The 20,876-nt window shown below is 49.9% G+C and overlaps 1 protein-coding gene across 1 annotated transcript in view; it reads right to left on the bottom strand.

Moving 5' to 3' along the window:
• LOC108497727 (transmembrane protein 121) overlaps nt 1-20,817 on the bottom strand; it is a 40,407-nt gene extending 19,590 nt beyond the window's left edge. The window contains exon 1 of the mRNA XM_017815629.1: nt 20,768-20,817. The gene's annotated coding sequence lies outside the window, so the exon portion shown is untranslated. The remainder of the gene's footprint in view (nt 1-20,767) is intronic.
• Between the last annotated feature and the right edge of the window lie 59 nt (nt 20,818-20,876).

A 20,876-nucleotide genomic window follows, 5' to 3' on the forward strand; every position in this document is an offset into this window, starting at 1 on the left:
GGACCACCAGTGCTCTCCCATGGGATCTCTCGCAGCCTGATTTGTCTCATTAGGCAACCATTTCTCATTAGGATTCCTGGAAGCCCACATCCCAGCATGGGGGACCCAGGGGATCCTCCACCACCGCAGCTCCAGGGGTACCTGTCTGCTCTGACGCCCCATGTGCTACAACAGCACTTCCCTGTATTTACACATTTGCATGAAGTAAGGACGGCCCCACTCTGGGTGGTTAATTCCTGTGCAATTAGGTAGCAAACATCTGCCACAGTGCCCACATGACGCCTGCATCTTGTAGCTACCACCACCAGGCAGCTTAGCTCCTGCCTGTAGGGATGTACCCATGTCCCACACAGACACTGCTCTCCGGGCTGGTTATGAACACAGAGGACAAATACGGGACAGAAAATCATGAATTTCTGTTGTCTGAGGGATGCAGCAGAAATTGAGTTGGGGGGGGGGGATACTCACACCCCCTGGTCCTCACCTAGTGCCTGGCTGTCCTGGTGGAGTAGGTTTTGAGGCAGGGTACAGGCACCAGGCAAAGACTCAGCTCATCACAAAACCATATGAGAAGCGTTCCCACCATGGAAACAAGCTGTGCTAAGCTTTCCAACACAAAACCCGCTACAGCCGACCTCTTCTAGGGAAAGTACCAGAAGCTTCCTGCTCCCTCCAGACTTGGAGCATTTCTAGCACCCTGGGGACTGATTTCAATGCGACTTCTGTTATTTCAGGCCTTGGTGAACCAACTAAGTGCAGAATGGCAGCTGGGTTGTTTGCTCCTGCTGTGCACCATGAGGGTGCACTGCCTGGGGGTGATGGTGCTCCCCATTGTGGTGCTTGCCCACCATGGTTGGGGCCTGGATGCTCTGCTAAGGGGAGCTCTGCTTTTGGGATGGAGCTGCCCCGCTCCCCAGTCAAGCAGCACCCACCACCAGTACAGTGGGGTAGGACACGGGGATGGTGGGACCCTCCTTTCTCCTTGCGCCGTGTCCTACAGAGCCCTGCCCCACCCCCGAGGAGAGCACAGCTTGAGCTGTTCAGTACTTTGCTGTTTTCTGCTTACTCAACTGTGGGCTCCTGCCAAAGGAGGGACTGTCCTCCCAGACTGTGTCTGGCTGACACCACAGCACTTGTGCTTCCTTCCCAGGGGACATCCATTAGTGCCATTAGCTCTGTCCCACTCTGCTGCTCTCCCTGACAAGTGCTGGCCCGGGGATGGGACATCACTCAGAGGAGACCTTGGCCAGCAGGGTATCTGCTTCTGTGAGATGCTCTTTGGGCTGCTTCCCCCAGTATTTTGCTTCAGCTTAATTTCTGGGTGTTTATTCCTGCCTTGGGAGCCCTAGAGCCCTTCTCTAGACTCCCTTCTTTCAAACCCTCTCTTCCAGCCTCCTTTGTGTAACACAGTTATCACTCTACTCCTGTGTGATGGTGGCTGTCCATCTTGCCTGTAGTGACAATTGGGTGTTTCTAACCATGTAGCTAAACTCTGCAGTCCTCCTGCAGGAACAGAGTGAGCTGGCCTGGGCAGGGCTTGCTCCCTGTCCCCAGAGGGGCAGCTCCAGCTTGCAGTGTGAGCTAGGGGGGATACAATCCCCCCCTGGTGCTCAGTCCTGCTTCCTGCTTAGGGTGGTGGGTCCTCTGACCCTCCAAATCTCCCCTCTTCCTGGAGGGGTGAGGACCACGCTGATTTGAGTGTTCTTACATGAGTACTGAGCCAGCTGTGGCTTTTTGGGTGCACCTTTGTGTTCCCTTCCTGTGGAAAGCTGATTTCTTTGTGCTGTATTTCAAAACAGCTTCAGTGTACTTGTAGGAGAGATTGTGGAGAGCTGGCTTTTCTTTTCTCTGTGCTGGAACACAAGTGACATTCTGCATGATGTTCAGCCACACCCTGCAGGATACCCTGTAAGCCTCAGGTCCTGGGCTATGGCAGGATGGGGAGAGCACAGCTAGATTCAGGCTTGCACTAATTTGATCTCAGCTTAGCTTTAAACTGATTAGGGCACGTACAGTGCCAATCCTGAGTTACTCCAGTTTATACCTGAATAACTATTCACAGCTTTCCACTGAATGAATTGCATGTGTATAAACATACCCCTTCTGTAAATTTAAACAAGGTCTTGAAGCACAACTAACCATTTTTCACCACACAAATCTGCCACTGTCAGATTGCTCCTAATGCTGGGATCCCCTTCTCTGCTGAGCAACAAGCCAGCCCTGCAGTTAGTCCACGATTTGGCCTACAGCACCCAGCTAAGCATCTTCAGTAAGAAAACAATGCAGACAAAGAGGAAGGAAAGAGTGAACCTTGCACAATAAACAAAGGGCACATCTGTCCCCTCCCTGCTAGCTGATAGACATGCTATACCGAACACCAGCTCCTAGGAAGTCATCACTTATCCCTGTGTCTTGCTAGACAGCATCTGCTGCAGGTGAGATTATGGATGGACTGTTAGAAGTGATTGTAGATGCTAAGATCCCATTACAGGTGTCATTTCATCTGTCAACACATGGGGAGCTTATATCTGCAACTTCTGTTTGGTGATGGTGAGCTCCAGCGACAAGGAGGCTCCTCAGTGTCAAGCAATACATGTTTCTGTGGGCTGGAGATAACCCATAGCAGCAGTTAAGTGTTTTGGGACTCCACAGCAAAAAGCAGCATTACTCATTTTGGGCAGCCCCTGGAAAAGTCTCCATTCTTGGTACAAACACTACATATCAGGAACATGGAAAAGCATCATGAAGTCCAAGCTGAGTGAGGCCATTCCACCTTTCCCTCCCCTACTGCACTAAAAGTAGTAAAAAACAGCTTTTTTTTTTTTTCATTATCTAGTTGGAAAAAACCCTAAAAACTAAATAATCCATGGTATGGTCATGTTCAGCCATAAGCCCTGAACCTGATCCTTGCACTGCATCCCCAATTTACCCAAGAACCAGCTCATTGCCTGAGAGAACCCAGCACCCGACGGGGTTTTGCTGGCAGCTGCTGCCTTTGGCTGTCTATATCCATGCATACTAATACGAAGGAAAATGGGATGGTAATTTAATCCTATGCCACTAGAAGCAAAGCATCACACAAGCCTGCTCATCCTCTCCTCTAAGTTTAGCCCAACAGTGTATTAAAAAGCTGCTACTGGATTCTTGCCAGCCCCTACTTAGCTAAACTACCTGACTCTGCAAAATAGCAGAAAATTCTCCATTCTGTGTTATTTCTGATCCTTGGGAGAACAACCCACATCTATCAGGGAACTTGACCCCCTGGGCCTTCAGGAAGCCAGTGTAATTTGGGAAAATGGGTGGAGCGACGAAGGCTTTCTTGTGACATTGGGCATGTTTCCTTCTGCCTGGAGCTGAGCTGCTGGAATCTCAGCTCAGGGCTCCTTCCATCCCTCCACTGCAAGCCCATACACAGTAACGAATAAATCTGTCCCTACTCACTTATAAATAGTTTATAAAAGGTTCATAAATAATTTCTAGATGTTTTAATGAATAGTTAATCAATTGTTGCAGGGCCCAACAGGTCAGCAGATTGCTTATTGTCATCAATTACAATAACTGCTGATGAGCTTATAAGCATCAGTAGGACTCTACTGATGCCTGTGACGGGCTTGCAAGCATCTATAAAGAGTTAATAAATAATTAATAAATTATGCAAGTGCTTTTAATTAAAAGCTGTAGAAGGCCATTCAAAAATGCATTCTTGGAAAGCTATGGGCAACATGAGTAAGCAAACATCTGGACCTGGATTTGCATCCCTGCCTCCAAGGAGCAAAGCCGGCAGAGAGGTGCCAGCTCGGCCCAGCAGGCAATCCGGCTGCCTGAAGAGCAGCAAATTTCCTTTATTCAAGGCAATCCAGCAGATTCCAGAGAAGCTCTGTGCCTGCCATGTGCTGGACCAAAGCAGACTGTTCCTGGTCCCCTCTTTGAGCCTGGTGCCTGGACCAGGGGGCTCTGCCACCTCATCCAGTTGCTGCAGAAGCATTCTTGGTGCACTGGCTGCCAGGGGAAAGGTACCAGAAAGGCAGGAAACATGGATGCTAGAGAAACCAAGACAATTCCCATTTTGCAGGTCTTTGGTCCGAGCCTCTGGAAAAGGGCTCTTCCCCTCTGGGTGATTTGTAGTGAGCTGCTGCTCCCCTGGCCTCAGCATCCCCCTCTGCCCAGGGTGGTGGGTGACACACGACATGCCGTACCAAGGAGCCGTGCACTGGAGCACCATGAGGCAATAATGGTTGTGGTGTTTGGCCTCCTTAACAGACACTCTTTATTATCATTAAACGCTGACTATTTCTGGATGATAAAAGCAATTAAGTGTAAAAAAAGGTAATGATCCATTCCATATTGCATCCAAAAGATATGAAAATCCCTCATAAAATTATCACCCTAGCACAGAATTGGACCTAAATATCTTTATAATGTAACACAGAGAACTTTGCTTACAGTCAGAACATTTATAAGGCATTCAATTAGCCAGCCACCAGAGGGTTTCTTAGTGTTACCCAGTTCTCCACGAGTGCAGAGGCAATTACAGGAGATTTTAACTTTTTAAATTAAAGACAAAAGACAGGAGAATTTGGATAAAACCCGTTCGCAGATTCACCCTGGAACATACATGTGGAGGAAATTTCATGCAGATCAGGCTTAATTTACTGCACAATTTAGCTCAGAGCCAGAGCAAGACTCTTTTTTGTTTGTTTGCCAGAAGATCCTTCTGTGTGGGAAGGGGACTGGTACATGATGTACTGCTGTGAGAGCAGGTCCTGAGTATGCTCCCCTGAGTGGCTGGGGTAGGGTACCATCCCTTTTCCCTCTCCTGCAGACCCCACCACCCTTGCAAAGTCCTGGAGCCCTTCAGCGGGGGTCCTATCCCCAGCTGCTCCGGGAGTATCCATCACGGGGACTCACATCCCCCTTGCTCCTGGCCCATGGGTGCTGGCAGCAGCCACACAAGCACGGCAGTAGGTGTCCATGCCTTCAGCCTGTGCTCCCCTCCTGCCACTCAGCCCCTGCACACTCCTCCACGCATCATTACATGACGCTGCCATGCCCAGGGGCTAATTTAAGTTGGAAATAAGGTGTATATCTGTAACAGGCAGTTAATGGGGAGGGTAATCAATCACAGCAGCAGATTAGCAAGCGACATGATGGATTTCCTGATTCTGACATCTTTAAATCACAATCAGTTTCTCCTTCCAGAACTGCTCGGGCTGAGCCAGAAGTGATGGGCTCAGTGATGCATCACCCAGTCAAACCTCCCCACAAACTGGTGTTGCAGTGGGAGCCCACATTCATAATCCACCCTGTCCACATCCACCTGCCAGCAGGGCTCTCCTACCCTGGGAGAGGGCAGCAGGGGGAAGAGAAACTCTCCCTGCACCGGGGGCTTTGATCGCTTTCTCCTGATTTATATTTTCAGAACGTTTCAATGGATCAAGGTGTCAGATCTGCAGTGCTGCCAGAAAACACCATTTTCTTTTAATAAGCAGAGAGCAGCAGGTCATTTCATCTCCTATACCTGCTCTGCTCCTCCAGTGGCGGGGCTAGGACTGCACCTTCCCAGGGCAGCAGCACCTCTCTTCTCCTTTCAGGATGGCTCTAGCAGCCCTTTCTCCATCACTAGAAGGGCAGTACCCCAGCACAGCCCTTCCTGGCAGCTTCTGGGGATCCACACACCCCTACACATTCCCATGGGTGTTTCCTTCTCCGGAGCTACTCCACACCACCACGGCCTCACATAAGCACCAGTAGCTGCTTCCAAGCATTTGGGCTTCCCACAACAGTCTTGTTGTGAGAGGCTTTACAATCAGAGCAGTACTCTGTAAAGGAATCCAAAAACTTTGCTTTTGGCTCCCAAGCCTGCAAGCCTGGCTTGGCTCACAGGCAGAGCCTTATATCCAGCCACCAGCGTTAGACACTTCACACTGGCTCCCAGTGTGATCCAAAATCCTCCTGCAGCCACGCAAGAGCATTGTGCCTTCCCAGGCAGCAAGGATCACAAGGCTCTTAGTGCAACCATGGGGGTCATAAGCCCCACACCCCAGCCCTGAAGGACTCGGGCAGGCAGAAGCATCACGGGGAGAGGCTGTGTGAGCCCCAGCATGGCTGTGGTCTGCGGGCTGTCCCCAGGCCCCCTCAGAGCTGGCTGGCTCAGACTACTGTGTGAATCACTGCGTGGTTGGGGAGGAACGAGATGGGCTTCTCCTGATGCCATCCCACTGCTGGACATCCAAACCCTTCCTACAAAACCATCTCTGCTCAAGGAGTCTGGGCTGTTCACAGGAAAAAGTGTGTGGGCGAAGGAAGCCCCACGGAAAGGTGAAGTGAAAGTTAATATAGCTGCATAAACAAACTACGACACAGCACGGGGAGGATGCAGGAAAGCATGATGCTGGAAAGTACTTTTATTCTTATGCTGAAAAGCAAAACTCTCCGCTACCTTTTCCAAAGCACTGGAGCATATTCTAACTCCCCCCGGGCATTCCCTCACAACCTTTGGCGTTCCCCATGCTCTCTCTCCAGACAAAGGGCATTCACTCTGTTCAACTCCATTCTGCAATTTTGATGGTGCTGTTTTGTCAGCACTGAGATCACTACAGCGGGGCCAGCTGTGGCCAGTGACGGAGGCAGGGCTGCAGGCAGCATCCCCTGCCAGCATCTCCCGGGCCTGACGCCCATCAGCCTTTCCTTTTACCCAACTGATCACAGCGATGCTGGAAATCAGCACTAAAGCCATGCTTTGGCGTTTCCCAGCTGCTGCTGCTCAGAGAAATCACACTGTGTGTTAACATGGCAGGGCTGGGTGCCCGTGCTGCCTTCCCTGTGCCCAGGTGAGGGAGAGAAGGATTGCGAGTGTGCAGAGAGAGTCCCCGCTGAGAGAACAAGTCCTGTCTCTTGGGGCGCTTGCATTCAGCAAAAAAATAGGGGGGAAAGGAGCATGTATACAAATATATATATTCATACCTATATGTATGTCATTATGCAAAGTCGAGGTGAGACAAAGTGGATCAGCTACAGTTTTGACGTGCTAAAATTAGGTTTTATGTAAAATAAGTATTTCCTTCATGTAGGGCATGTTGGTATTAAGATTTATTTTCATCTTGACTTGTATTACTGCTTCATATGATTGGGCAAAGCCCAGGGCACATGCATATAGTTTCCATTCATAACATATACATGGATTCATGACCTAGCTAGCAAGCTGAATTGCCTTGCAATCTTTTTTCCACTGAATAAAGCTTAATAACCGTATAAGTCTTAGAGCAAAAAGAGACCCCATGTATTTGCTCTGCAAGAAGAGCTCTTGAACAGAGTTGTAGGAGGCAGAGAAAGCATCGCACCAACTGCCTAACATTCATTACCCACATGGGTTCATTTCTACAAGCAGGTCCCATCATGTCTGTGGGACTAACAGTGGATGTCAGGGCAGTTAATTATTGTGGTTGGGAGTGGTTGTATAAGCTCCAGGACAGCCCCTGACTTTCCCAGAAAAAACAAAATTCCTGGTGAGTTTATTTACTTCAACTCTTTACCAAATGCCTTTGGCAAAGGCAAGTTACTGTTATGAAGAAAGCATAAATTGAATGTTTACAAACGTGTATGTGAGAGCCCCCGTGCTCCTGCAGGAACAGAAATACTGTTACCATCAACAGGTGGAAACAGTGAGTTTAATAATGACTTTTATGTCCCCTGGGGCTTTCCTGACACAGTGAGGAACGTGTCCTCGCTACAGCTCAGGTGCAGGGCTGGGAGCAGTTAGAGCCCAGGGGTGGCTGTCATGGGGAAACAGCACTTATTTAGTGGAAACAAAAGGTCCATCACTAACAGCAGCCAGGGAACTAAGGCTGCCTGTAGAGAGCAAGGAGAGGAGACATGAACAGAAGGAGAAGAATCACCTTCTTACCTGCATAGAAGGGGAATACAGCATAGTTTGGCTTCTGTTGCAGAGGAGCAGGGATGACAGGAAAGACACCGTGCATGACAGGGACACTGCTGAGAAACTACCTTCTTGAAGAGACCTCCTCCTGTCCTTAGAGAAAAAACTCCTGACAAAATAAGGGAAAGCCACAGCTAGCTAAGGAGATGTAGGTTTATAAGCAAGCTTTTCTCAGAGGGAGAGAGAGATCCATGAAGGACTGGCTTAAAGTCTTCAGTTTCTAGGGTCACAGCTGAGCTGTGACACGCTGATGCAAGCGAGAAGACAAAGATGTATTCAGTGAAAGAGCCTGACCATGTATTTAGAGGAATTGGGATTACTGGCCCACCTAAAAGGTCAGGTGGTTTTGTAACAGAAGGACCAGGTTGAGGGTGTGCTATACGTCTCCCTGAGAGTAATTTTGGAGCGCCGCTGCTGGAGACAGCACTGCTGCTGGGACTGATAACAGTTTTGCAAGAGGCTGCTTTCCAGGTGGAGGCTGAGGTGCAGATGCTCAAACCAGCTCTGCCTGGATGTGGCTGGAGCAAGCTTTTTATGTGCCAGTTATGGAACTGACATGAGGAGATGCTGCTTTTGTTCGCTTTTTAAGAAGGAAGAATGTTATAAAAAAGCCAGCTGTAGAAAGTTAGCCTCTATCGGACACTAGCAGAGCTTCAGTATAATTAAACAGAAAGGTATGAAAAACAGGCTGGTAATGAGTGCTTCATCCTGAAGAGGAGAAATTGGATGAAGGCATTTCCATCCTCCTCTACATGGGTACTTTTGGCCCCTTTGGCTTATTCCCAACTTTCCCAAGGAGATGGCAGGATGCATCACCCAGGGCACCAAAGCTGTGGGCTCTACAACCCCGGAAGCCCTCAGCCCACAGACCTGCTATCACATGCCATATCCCCTTCCCCACCCATCCCACTGTCCCGGGGCTGGGGCCTCCCTGCAGGGCACCATAGCCTTGCCTCTCAGCTCCACGGGAACACGTAAGCACCGCTTCATTTCCTACACTTGGCTTTCTAAAAACATATGTGGCATTCCCGTACAACTGTCAGCATCGACCTTCATAGCTGCCATGGTGATGAGCATCACAGAGAAGCCTATAAATAACATCAATATGCCACACGCTGGCCCTTTTATGAGCCCCACTCTTTTTGATTTACTTATATGCAAGATATTTTACAGGACAACCCAATTAAGCTTGACAGCCGGCTGACAATGAATTCCTTCACAGCAACGACTTGAAAATACTTTGTTTTAAACTCGGTAACGTGATGCAGAAGATCAGTTGAAGCTACTGGTAGGATTTTGCATTACCTTTACAGCAACAGCCACTGAACAATACCCCAGTCCAGGAGACAGGCAGAACTTTGCCCCATCCAGTGCTGAGCAGCAGCATGACACCAGGCTGCAAGTTTTAGGAGGGCCCCTTAATTCCCTCGCTCAGGTACAGGGTCCCACTGAGTTTGGGGAATGCTACAAGAACATTGCATGCCTGATCTCATACATTTTGTCTATGACTTTCTCTGACCAGGTTGCTCTGTTGTCAATGTAATGCAGAAGTGTGGTCAGTCCCACTGCGCTGTAGAGTGGCCATGAATTTTGTAGGAGCCCACCATGGAACCGAAAGGCCTTGATCAGGGGTGCCTTGGTGGCATCAGCACCCACGGTGACTCCCTCAGTCACTTTGCCTGCACCCAGGCTGCTCACCTTGGCTTCCACCACATCTTCCAAGACGGGCACTCCTCACCACATCCATCACAACTAATGCCTCACTTGGCAGTTTTCATCTGATACCCCTGTCATTCCAGCAGTAATTCCTATATTCCAGATGAGCAACATATAAATAAAACAGAAGACCCAGGGTTTGCATGGCGTGTCTCTCTCAGCCCCTGACAAGTCGAGCTATTCTGGGAAAGCCTCATTCACTCTCTGGACCCACTTCCACTTTCTCTCCCAAACAAATAAACAGCCACGATGGACAATCCTCATCCCAGAGCTACTCGAGCTGGATGGCTTTCCCAGTTTGATGGTGTCTTTCTTACTCTCTCCCTGCACATTCTCTACCGCTGAGGCAAGGGAGAGCATCCCCTGCTAAGACAGATGAAAAACAAGGTTATTCACTGAAGTTGCTTTCTATGTTGCTCTCTGGGCAAGACAACACCTGAATCCTGCCCCAGCTCTCTCGGGAGGCAGGGGGAAGAAAACCCCCATGGTGCATGGGGAAAAACACAGGCTCCTCGCTTATAAATAAACACTGCAGCATTTTTTCAGCTCTTTTCAGCTGGAGCCCAGAGCTGAGTTTTCAGGCCCAAATATCCATTTTCAATTTTTTGATATTTTAACAATATTGAGGAAGGCAAGGGCCTCTTAAAATGACATTCAGCCACTTGAAAACCCAATTTCCCCGCAATTTTTCAAACCGAGAAAATTTTGATCAGCTGCAGTTTGATGTTGAGCTGACACCTGAACTCAGGTGGCTCTAAGGTTAATGAAGAACAATGAGTCCCAATAGTCACTTAAGCTGCCCAAACTCTGTGATTACTTGGCTTCAGGTTTATAAATTTCCCACAAATTCACAGTGTGGGTGCCTGTTCTCCCCTCTCCATCATTTTCTTCATTTATGTCTGCTGCATTTTTTTCTACTCTTTCTTCCCTCTCTCCTGCATTGTTTTATTTTTCCTTTGCCATGGAAATCGAGCACAATGCAACTTTGCAAAGTTCTTTTGCAGCTATAAACTTCCTATACTCCCCCTGCTAGACGTAGGTGTGAAGAAGGAGTTCAAAGCAATGCTACTCTTGTGAACCCATCAATTTGAGGCAAGATCTGTGTAGGACTGCATGGATTCATTGCCAAAGCCTGGTTACACAGGAGGACAAAATTAATTACAAAGCGATTAAGCCCCACCATGACCTCCATCCTGAGCAAGGGAGGCACAAGCACTGCCCAAGGTCTGAGGGCACACGATGCTACATGAGGCGAAAAATTGTGCTGGTTATTAGTTTGGATGAGCTGTGTAGCTGCAGAAAAAGTGAGAAGATCAGAAAAGTCAAGATATCAAAGGAGACACCAAAGAAAACATGAGATTGATTTCTATCAGGGAAATGAGAGCTGAGCAAGCCAGTGATTATATCACTGGAACTGCAGAGGGATGGGGAGGAGTGGAAGGAAGAGGCTCCCCTTCCCGGGGAGCCCAAGGTGCTTGCTGCTGTGCTGCATCCTGAAAACGAGCAGTCATGCTCCACGAAATTCAAGATACATCAAGGGAATTCAAACAAGAGTAAACCAGAAGCTGGATATTTTGCAAAGGGATTAAAAGAAAGCTTTAAAACAGGAGCCAATAGCTCTGCAGGTAAACTAATTATGTGGAAGCTGCCCAGGAAAAGAATGTGTAGCAGCAGCATGAGCTTTGGTAGCAGTACCAGCAGACTGAGGAGCCGAAGTGCTGGCATGAAGATGGCACAGGGCAAGGGAAGGTGTTGGTCAGCAGAACCACAACACAGCAGGTTCTCCTGGAAATGAAGAAAACCAGGGAAGCTGCTGCCTGCCAGGATCCTGCTTGCAAAGGCAAACTTCAGCAGGAGCTTAAAATCCAGCTCTAGAAGAGAATCACAAGGTTACAGTCCACAGCAGGGAGCAGTTGCTTGGACAAAGAACTTGCCCAGCCTTAGAATGAGGAAAGCTGACAGTTCTACAGGAATTTCTCGTGCTTTTTAAATGCAGGCACACAAGTCCACAAGAGTTAGCCCAGGCTGACCTAACTTTAATAACATAACAACTCAGTATCTTTAATAATAAAGTTGCTATCACACTGCACTTTAACCTTGCCGGGTAAATGATGGGCAAGGGCAGAGGGTAGCTATAAAAGAGAGAACCTGCACTGCCTGGCTCTGCTGCTGTTGCAGAAATGAATGCACAGGGAAGAGAAAAGCCATCCCAGAGCAGCAGCAGTGGCAGCTGGAGCTATTTGCTAATTGCTAAGGACAACCAGGGACCTGCCATTTGTTTGCTGCCTTGCTGGGTCTGGTGTGTGGGAAGGTGAGGGCACGCTCTCACGCTGCCTGGTTTGCAAACAGCACGGTGGGAAAAGTTCAGCAGGAATGCCCGAGTTGGGAAAAAGGAGCCACATACAAGGATTAATAGCACAGCTTTCTTCTTAACTGGAGCTACTAGCAAGACTCCAGAGATGTGCTTGCTTAAGCAGGGAACGCTATGAACCATTTAATGGGGCTGGCCCAGAAGCAACTACCTGGAGCCTGTAACATGATGGAGAGTAAGCAAGGCCAGAGTGCCTCCAGCACACACAGCCCCTGCTCCCAGCTATTCCAACAGACAGGATATAAACACTAGGAGTACAACATGGCCTGAAAATGCACAAGTCTCCATCTACTTGTGCAACAGCTCTTGCAGTGGTGGGACATGGAGAAACTTCTTTCATTTGGGGGGCCACAGTGTTTCTCTGACCCTTCCAGCCCTGAGACCATGAGAAGTTTGGATGTTTCCAAGGTGCTCATCTGTTTGCTCCCTCCAGGCTCATGACCCAAGGAAGAACACCCTGGTCCCAGGGAAGCTGAGGATTTGTCTCCTCCATGGGTGCAGGGACCTGGATCCACTTCAGATGCTTCCTCTGGGAGAAGGAAAAGATGTGATGGGCTCACGGGAAAGGATGAAGTTTTCCTTATGTATCCCAAGCATCAAACCCATGTTCAAAGCAGGCTCTCTGTGGATGCACAGCTGGGCTCTCACATGTGTTTGTCTGCAGAGCTATCACAGTCTGAGCCTCAGTTTTGCAGACAGATTTTTGTATTCTGTGCTGAATTTCCAAGGGTCTTCATTTGGACTTATCCTCCCCACAGGGGTCAATAGGACTGCAGCTGCTGTCCTAGCATCTGCAGCCAGCTTTGCTGAGCAGCAGTGTGGTCTGCTGGATAAAGCAGGGGCTGTGAGCCAGGAGCACCAAAAGCCAGCCCAGCCCCGCCAGGAGCCTCCACTGAGGGCTCAGTCAAGAGGATCAGCGTCTTCAGAGACATCTAAGGCATGTCCCAGCCAGGCATTAACACTGGTGAAAAACACAGGGAAAGCACTAAGATGCCCTGTGGGTCCTGCAGGAAGAAGAGATCAGACTGTGGTCCACACCCTCCACATCCCGCCCCAGCCCTTCCCTCTGGAGTTGGCTCTGACTTGTGAAGCTGAATGCTGAAAGTCTACAGCATCCACGGCCAGGATCAAGTGAGAGGAACATAATTAAAACAGCCAGTGTAGTCCTGCATTGTGGCAGTGGGAAGGTGGCTGGAGACATGTAGGACCCTCTGCCTGAGCTCCATGCTTTTGGAGATGCCTGGGAAGAAGTCCTTCTGCAGAGAAACCTTTCCAGTCTCCCTGTGTGCTTCTGGCCTTTGCCAAACTCTTCTTTCTAAAAACCTGTGGAACTACAGGTCCATCAGCAGGCTGGAACAGACCCACAGCTGTGGGCTAAAATCTTGTATAGCATCAGCTGCAATCTCTTTCATGGTGATCCTGTGATCCGCAACTAATCCACACTTCGTGTTTTGACCCCACCTCCCAAATACCTGTATTAATGCCAGGCATAACCCACGTGCCTTCCTTCACTCTTTGCTCTGTGATCACTGTGCTCAGATGTGCAATACAAGCATTGCCCACATTCAAGGCTGATTAGCAGCAGCAAAAGCTCTGTTAATATAATGATGCCATCTTAGTCCCTTTGATCTGGAGCAGCTAGACCCTCAGGAAAGCACCCTTGTCCCCCTGATCACTGCACAGAACTGCAAGCTCAACAACATTGGCTGCTGCTGGAGCCAGGCCTGACCCACCCAGCACATTTCCCTGCTACATACTCCTTCATCTGTAATAAAGCTCCAGGGGAAAAATTAAGGCTGCGTTTTGTCAGGTGTCTGTGTATGCAGTGATGGATTCTGCATCTAGTTATTAACCTCTTTGAAAAGCTCAGTGTTATCTTGTATGGAAGTAATATTAGGTTAAACAGCTGTTGATAACTTATCTCCCATTATCAGCAAGTTCATTCAAGGCCAATATTTACTCACATCCAAGAAACGTTGCTGTATTCCCAATGGCATTCTTTATGGAGTCAAATGACAGCAATTTTTAATAGATTTTGGGTACTTAGGGGGCCGTGTTACCCAAGTGCCTCCTAATCCTGAATATGCAACACAAGAAACTCTGCAGAGGGGACAAAACCCGGACACAGGGCCCAATCTCCAGAGGAAACCTAATCTGGAGGGGGAAACCTAATCTGGGGGATGAAACCTAACTTGGAGATCACCTCCTGCAGACACAAAGGTGCTGACCCGAATTTCCCACCTCCTGCCTTCTGCACAACCACTTGCCATGCTGCTCCTTCACACCCTTCCTCCCTCAGAAGGCAGGTCAGCCATGGGCTAGCAGGTCCATGTGACCCTTTCCCTCCCCTTTTTCATTCTGTAATCACAGCCCTTCAACCAAGAGATCAGAAGAGACATCTCCCGCCACTTCACTCCATCATTCAGAGTAGTGTAGGTAGGTTCCTCTTAGCTGAAAAAAATAAGTCTTTGTGCTTTCGCAGTGGACACTGTCAAGAAAGTGTCAGTGTTTTGCTTCCTGGTAATTTTCCAGGGAGCCCATTCTCTTCTTTATTACTTTTGCTGATGCTACAACAGTGTTGTAAAGCCTTAGGCAGGGACTGAGACCCTGCTGTGCTGGACATGGCAGAAGCAGAGATCAGAGAACAAAATTTGCATCCAAAAAAATGAGATCTCTGCGGTATAACTTCTCCCACCACTATTTGTGGGATCGAGATGGGGACTGGGTGTTTTGGGATCTGATCCCAGGCATTTCCCATCTGCACAGGTGCTGCCATGCACACAGCAGAGCTTCTGCTGCCCCTGCCTGAAGTTACCAGGTATGAAGGCAGTTTCCCTGGGAGCTACACAGCCTGGGTTCCACTCACAACCTCTTCTCTCCTCCACACCACCGCTGGTCCACACTGCAGTGAGAAATCGGACCTTGGCGATCACTGGGCTGTTTTATGATGCCACTGCAGCTGGTGGAGTCAGCAGAGCTCAATCCCTGAGCTGTAAGCAAGCAGCAGCCCTTGGAATGGCCAGGGGCTGGTGAGAGACCGTAGCTAATGCTTAGCCTAAGCTGCAAGTGGCAGGTACATTGCAAGTGTGTCCCCCGACTCAGTACCCAACCGTGGTGAGTTTATAGCCTTTGATATTGTTGCATTAATCATAAGGAATCTCCCAGTTCCTTGGAAATACAGCAATGAGCTCTCCAGGGCTGGTTTCAGTACTTTTATTCCTAGGTAATAGCCCTCTCCCGCATTTATAGCTATGTCTAGACACAAAGTGAGGAAGGTGCTATAAACGCTTGATGGAAAAACCCTGTCTACCTCCTAATTCCTGCATTTCACTTCCCAACTGTGCACTGAATGCACAGGTATAAAGCCTGTGCTTGCACACCTTCCCGTGCCACCAGCCCTGAACGACAGCAGCTTGCTGTCCACGGCACTGGAGCACGGCTGGTCCCCAGGGGCAACCCAGAGGGTTCCCAGGGACGGAAAGCTGTTTGCTCAAGTCCTACAATCTGCCTCGAGAAAACGGCCAAGTGGGAAGGGAAGAAGGAAGGAGTGCTGCAAATCCTCTTGGGAAGATGCTGTAGGAGCAGCTCAGCTCCTGGTGGCATTTCACAGCACTGCCCTTCCAGGCAACCTCTGACAAGGCAGGACAGTGTGAAGAGGAAGAAATCAAACTGACACATAAACAAGAGGAAAGAAAGGAGTTATTTAACTCTTTTTGGGGGTTGCTAATTATTAATCAAAACCAAGAAAATTAGCATAATGGGATGAAATCCTGTAATGTTCAAGGCCTCTATGGATGTCAAAAAAGCATTTACTAAGTTAAAATACTGTCTTTAATGCACCCCTAGTTCCAGTGGCACCACCCAAGTTATACCTTGTACAGAGGGAGTCTGTCTACCTCTTTTATATCTCCCTAGGGCACTTGAAATAACTGAGACCTCTGAGGCAGAGAGAGGAGTGTGGGAGTGGCTGGGAGGAATACATGCTGAAGCCTGGGGATGACCCAGCATCACTGAGACTGGACACATCACTGGCAAGGACAATTAAATCACATCTCCCATGGGAGATGAGGGTGCTACTTCCTAGAACCAAGAGCACAAGGGAAGGGACTTGGGATGGGGCTGATTAGCAACAACATATCTTGGCCACGGAATTGTAGAATCACGGAATCATTTAGGTTGTACAAATGCTAGGATCATACAGTCCAACCACCAACTGAACACTGCCAAATCCACCACTAAACCATGTCCCTAGGTGCCCCACCTACACATCTTTTAAATCCCTCCAGGGATGGTGACTCAACCACTTCTCCATGCAGCATGTTCCAATGCTTGACAAACCTTTCAGTGAAGAAACTTTTCCTGATATCCAACCCAAACCTCCCCTGGTGAACCCTGAGGCCATTTCCTCTTGTCCTGTCACTTGTTACCTGGAAGAACAGGCCAACCCCCACCTTGCTACAATGTCCTTTCAGGTGATTGTAGAGAGAAATAAGGTCTCCCCTGAGTCTCCTTTTCTCCAGTCTAAACACCCCAAGCTCCTTCAGCCAGCACTCATATAACTTGTGCTTCAGACCCCTCACCAGCTTGGTTGCCCTTCTCTGGGCATGCTCCAGCACCTCAATGTCCTTCTTGGAGGGAGAGGCCCTAAACTGAATCCAAAGTGAAGAGGCAGCCAGGGATTGATGGCAAGTGAGCCTGTGACCTGCCTGGGGTGACTCTGTACCAGCAAAGGTGGTGACGCTAGTTGTCGATTATTTTTCAGCTCCTGTGTGTATTCATGCACTGCACAGCACTTGGAATGTTCAAGATGAAAGGTACTTTCACCAGCACTTCAGTGGTTTGTTTCCTATTATAGGGCTAGTTTTGACACTCCTCCACCCTCTTATCTAACTTTCTCTACAAAGCTCTTCTCACTTTTTCATCTTTCTTCTGTGGTCCCTAGCCAAGGTAAAAGCAAAACAACAAAACCAAAACCAAAACCATATTTATTTCCTTTTTGGAAAGCTTGAGATTAATCAGCCACACTGATCTGGAAACAGAAGACTTTCACAAAAGCGACTCTTTAAAAAAAAGTCTGCATACTTTGCTGTAAACTCCTCTCTTCAAAATGTCTTGGTACTCAAAGAAGAAAGGCCTTTGTTTTTTTTCTTTTTTTTTGTTTTTAACGAGCCTAGTGGATGTTTTAATTAAGTTGGATAGAAATTTTCACAGTTACTTGATGTGAAAATGTGAGCCTATAAGAGCCGCCTTTGATGCTTGAGTTATGTTTTAAACACTTGATGACTCCTGCACAGCTGTTAATCCTTTTAGCATAGCTAATAGCTATTGCTAGAGTGCTCATGAAATCCTGTTTTGTTTGTGCCTCTGCTGGGCTGGAGGCTTCCTCCAGAATGGCAGCTGTTTGCAGCTCCCAGCCCCAGCAGACCCATACACCACTAAGGACTCCTGGGGACCCCAACACCAGCAGATCCTAGATGGGAGCCACAGGAGTCTTCCCACACATCTAAGCAGGGCTAGACAGCTCCAGCATCCACCTGCAGGAACACATACATGCTGGTGGCATTGCAGAGTTGTGCCAGGGGGAGGTCAGAGGAATTCATGAGTGTCCCATCCAGCCCTCCCTCTGCAGTCACCCTCCCACATGAAGAGCTCAGAAACGATCCCCTGACCCTACACTCAATAGTGAGGCACACCGCAGTCTGTGTGTGCCATCCTCTGCTGTGTTCAGTGTTGCTACCTTAAAATAAGATCTTTCAATTCTCAAATATTTTGAGTTCAGCTCTCTTCAGATTTGGAGAGCCACCCCACACCTTGTAAACAGGCTTTCCTTTGCTCTGTAGCTCTGGATTTGCTTGAAGGATAGGTAGTGAACTGACTTTGGGGAAATGCAAATGCCTTCCACAAAGGATGCTGCAGGGAGAGATGAAAGCCAACTCCATTTGCATTAGTTCTGTAACTCTGGATGTTTTCCCTCTCCCGTTTAGACTGGAGTTCACACACACACACACACACACACACACACACACACACACACACACATTTTTTGCCACTCTGAGCTATTTGTTGTGAGCTGCTCCTCCCAGGAGTTTTGAAGAAATCCCCATTTACACACAAAGCTACTTGCCAGAGCACCAGGAGCAAGCTGCACAGGCAAAGGGAGTACCCTGGAAGCTGGGAATCAGCAGAGCCCTGCTGTGGCCTTTCAGGCCAGTGCTAGCTTGCTCTGTACCCCTGTGCACAAAGCAAGAGACCCCAAGCCTGCAGCAGGACCTGCAGGACTCTCCTGCCACCACCCCTTGGCAGAATTACAGTCTCAGTAGCTACAAGAAAACCAGCAAGATGATGAGCTCCAACACAGTGTACGGGCTGTGCTTTTAGGTGGCCCATAGCAAAATAGCAATCTGTCAGTTTGTTAAAGCAGAAGAACATACACAGGAAAGCACAATGGATCCATGTGCTAAATAACAGAATAAGCCAGGATGTCTCCCAGGTCAGTATGTGTTCACGGCACTCCTGGGGATGGATATCCATCCCACTGCTGCTGCTGCCTCTCCACAGCAAGGGCCCAGATCCTCCACTAGGTTTCCTTTGAAGAGCTCCTTGGGGTGCCTGCAGTGCACAGCAAGGCACCCAGAGCCAGATGGGGACACAGGGAAGCAGCGTTGGGGACTCAGTGCCAGACTAGAGCTCCAAGTGAGACACTGTGCCAAGCCACGCTCGCTTTCTCGGCTCATCACTCTGAGGAAATGCTCCTCAGCTCCTCACTTCCTCAGCTCACTGCTCCTCCACCATTTGCACATCTTTTTGTATTTTATATTATTTTCTAAAGGGAACAGGAAGATACCTCTCTGATAGTAACCAGAGGAGTTTAAGAACAGTGATGCTCAGCCAGCCCTTGAAGTCACAGGTAAATGGGATGGGGCTGGAGATCCTCATACTGCTAGTGTCCTAACCAGAGGCATTTTTGTGTAAAACTGGATTAAACAGGTAGCTAAACATCTGTTTTCATTCTGACAGCAATAGCTTTGCATTGGGAAACAGATAAAAACCTGGTGAAACGTAAAAACATGGCTTTTATGCAGCTCGATCTACTGTTGTTAGAGAGCCCTAAAATTGCAGGATCTGTACTTATTTCATCTTATGTCAGCAACACTGGGGAGAAAGAGATTTCTGGAGGAGGATTTTGCACACAGTGATCAGAGTCTTGCACTCCCATCCATTCTTGCAGATAAACCCAGAGCACCCTCTGCACACAACAGGAATCCAAGGAAGAAGCCAAGTGCTACCTGTGACATGTGGCCACAGCTTGGACATCCCACATCCTGAATGCAGCCCAGCACAGCATCAATGCTGGCAGATTAAGGAGCTACCCAGGATCCGTGGGGCTCAGCAAGCGTGGGAGGTATGGAGGGGATGGTACCAGGACTGAGCATTACTGTCGGCCCATGTGAAAGTGGCTCCAGATTCCCAGCATAAACCACCACGGGACATCTAAACCCTCATGCCAGCAGCCCAGCTGCCCGATGAGAAGTATGACAGTGACATGTCCCAGGAGAGGACTCCAGATCTGACCTCCCTCCAGATGAGGAGCACAGAATCAGGCTCCCCAGGCGATGTGCCAGGCGGAGTGCACCTTCCGCAGGGCAGAGCTGCAGATCGATACCCCACGCCCACAGCAAGCCACAGCTCAGCTGCACAGCCCATCTGCACGATGGTGACAGTCTGCCACCGAGCAGGAAAAAGAAAGAAAAGGCTGCAAACAGGGATTTTCCACACGCAGGAAAGCCCCGCAGTAAAATCCACACCAAACAGCACTGGCGAGGCAGGACCCCCAGGAGCACCCACCTCCCTCAGTGCACATCAGATCTGCAGGTGTGCAGCGCCTCTGCTAGCAGGGTAGGAGAGGGACAGGTTCCCCTCAGAACATGTTCAGCATCCCCAGGGAAACCTGATCCCCTCCTCGTGCCCATGGCTGTGCCACCTCTCCCACGGGCTATGACACCTCTCCCACACTCGCTTTCTGTGGTCGACTGCAAAGGGGATGTGTTTCCAAGGTGGAGATGGGAACATCCCGCGCCTCCCAGCACTCAGCCCTGCTGCCAGAAGGTTGGAGGGAGTTCGTGTTCCCTGCGGAGGACCGAGCTCCAATACGGTGCTCGCATTCTCTGGCCAAGGCCTAGCGGAGAGCATCCCCAGGAGCCGGACGGACCCCGTGGGGCGAGGCACCCGCACCCTGCGCAGCAGTAGGCTCCGGGCATGCCCTTCGAGGCTCCTCAGTCCCACGGTCCCTCCCGGGGCTCTCACCCTTAGAGCAGGTTCCCCGCAGCCAAGTTTGGTCCAAGAGCAACAGAGGCTTCTCCCGCACCACCCCGAGCAGCCGGCTGTGCTCTCCCCCCGCCCCTGGCCGCAGCCTCCGGCGCCCCGCCACTGCGGCCGGTCCCGAGCGCAACCCCGGGACACGCCGCTGCCCCGCCGGGGGGGCTCGGAGGATGCGGAGCGAAGCGGGGAGCGGAGGGGAGGACGAGCAGCCGGCGGGGGGGCGCAGTCCGGGGCAGCCCCATCCCTGCAGCACCCGATGGCGGACCGGCGGGGGGGTAGCGGGCAGGAGCCGGTGGGACCGCAACGGGGGAAACTTGCGCCGCGTCCGGAGCCCGGCGAGTCGATAACGCGGCAGATAAGGGGGGATGCTCGGCGCCGAGCAGCGGGGGCGGCGGGGCCGCCGGGTGCTGCCGGTGGTGCCTTACCTGCTGGACAGCCCCGGAGGCTGCGGTCCGCGCCGTAAATCCGCGTGGCGGGTGCGGTGCCGTGGGCGGCGCCGGGGGGGCGGGCGGGTGCCCCCCCCCCGGGGGGGGG

The sequence above is a fragment of the Lepidothrix coronata genome, unplaced genomic scaffold (genome assembly GCF_001604755.1).
Source record: "Lepidothrix coronata isolate B3197 unplaced genomic scaffold, Lepidothrix_coronata-1.0 Scaffold52, whole genome shotgun sequence".
Taxonomy (NCBI): Eukaryota; Metazoa; Chordata; class Aves; order Passeriformes; family Pipridae; genus Lepidothrix; species Lepidothrix coronata.